The following is a 1,386-nucleotide window of genomic DNA, read 5'->3' on the forward strand; positions in this document are numbered from 1 at the left end:
TGAAGCCGAAAAACGCACGATATGAAAAAAAGTCAAAAAGAGAAAAACATTACTTTTTGAAAGTCCTGCGAGATTACCATAACCAATTTTTGGTTTTTTTCAAAAATCGAAAATTTAAATTTTGATTGCACAAAAAATAATGGAAAATGAAAAAATCCATTTGGTGGACAAACTATGTAGGATACGAAAAAAGATTAATCAACAAAAATAGTTATCCCAAAAAAGATCTACAATTTCGTTCAGAATCACTTTTTGATAGGGCGCGTACTTTTTATTTTATTCGTGAAAAATAACGTTGAAAAAAAATAAAATTTAAAAAAAATGTATGAAAAAACGACGAAAGTTACGAGAAAAAAATCCAACAAAACCTGTTTACAAATGTCGGTCGGAAATCGAGCGCGCAGCGCGAGTGCCACGATGAAAATGTGTACCTCAAAGCCTACAGAGCTTTGAGAAACCTAATATTTGACTATACTTAATTAAGTAGACAATTCAGAATATGAAGACGCATATAAATATTGCCATCTAAAAGAGATCTTTTTGATAAAGTTTTTTTCAAGCATTCCAAATGCAAAGAATAAATATCCGAGCGCGAAGCGCGAGGTGTAATTATGTTCGAGCGCGAAGCGCGAGATTTAACCGTCGCGCGCCCTAGGCGCGCTCAAACTTACGAGCGAAGTGAGCCGCGCGCGTAGCGCGCAATGTGAATGTGCCCGCAAAGCGGGCAGATTTTTTAGTAAGAGAATAATCAACTGAAAAGACGAATTTTCGTCCAATTTTCGCAGGCTTTCAGAAAGGTGTGGAATTTAGGCGTGTTTTCCGTTGTGTATTTTCTCGCTGAACAAAGTATAGATTTCTTGGAATACTCTGAATTCAATCAGTTTAAAAAAAGTTGACAAACCATCGGACATACGTTCAGTATTCTTTGGAAGCGTCAAGCATGTTTGGCGGAAGTCTAAACGTTCGTCCGGCGTTGACGAGGAAGGGAGATTCGAAATTTCATGAAGAGGAAGTAAGGATAGAAAGAGTAGGAAGAGGATGAGAAGGACGAGGAAAAGTAGTTTGGCGAAAGTTTTTCAATTCCGAAAGTTTCACCCGCCAGTCCAGTCTATTGTGCTGTTAGTAGTTTGAATGGGGTTGCGCTTTTGGAAGGTCGATGCGGTTTATGGGACTAACTTTTTCGTTTGTTTCTTGCATCTCAGAGACTAATAGCATTTTTATCGAATAAAATTGTCCAGTTCAGATGGTAATACAAATACATCCCCTTCTCAATAAATCACCATCCCAATTCTAGATTAATCAAATAAGGTGTTGAACTAAAACCTTATTTCTAATCATTACCCCTACTTCCCCTCATTACCCATCACTTCTCCTAGTGAACTCTCC

This window comes from Belonocnema kinseyi, chromosome 2, assembly GCF_010883055.1.
Source record: "Belonocnema kinseyi isolate 2016_QV_RU_SX_M_011 chromosome 2, B_treatae_v1, whole genome shotgun sequence".
Taxonomy (NCBI): domain Eukaryota; kingdom Metazoa; phylum Arthropoda; class Insecta; order Hymenoptera; family Cynipidae; genus Belonocnema; species Belonocnema kinseyi.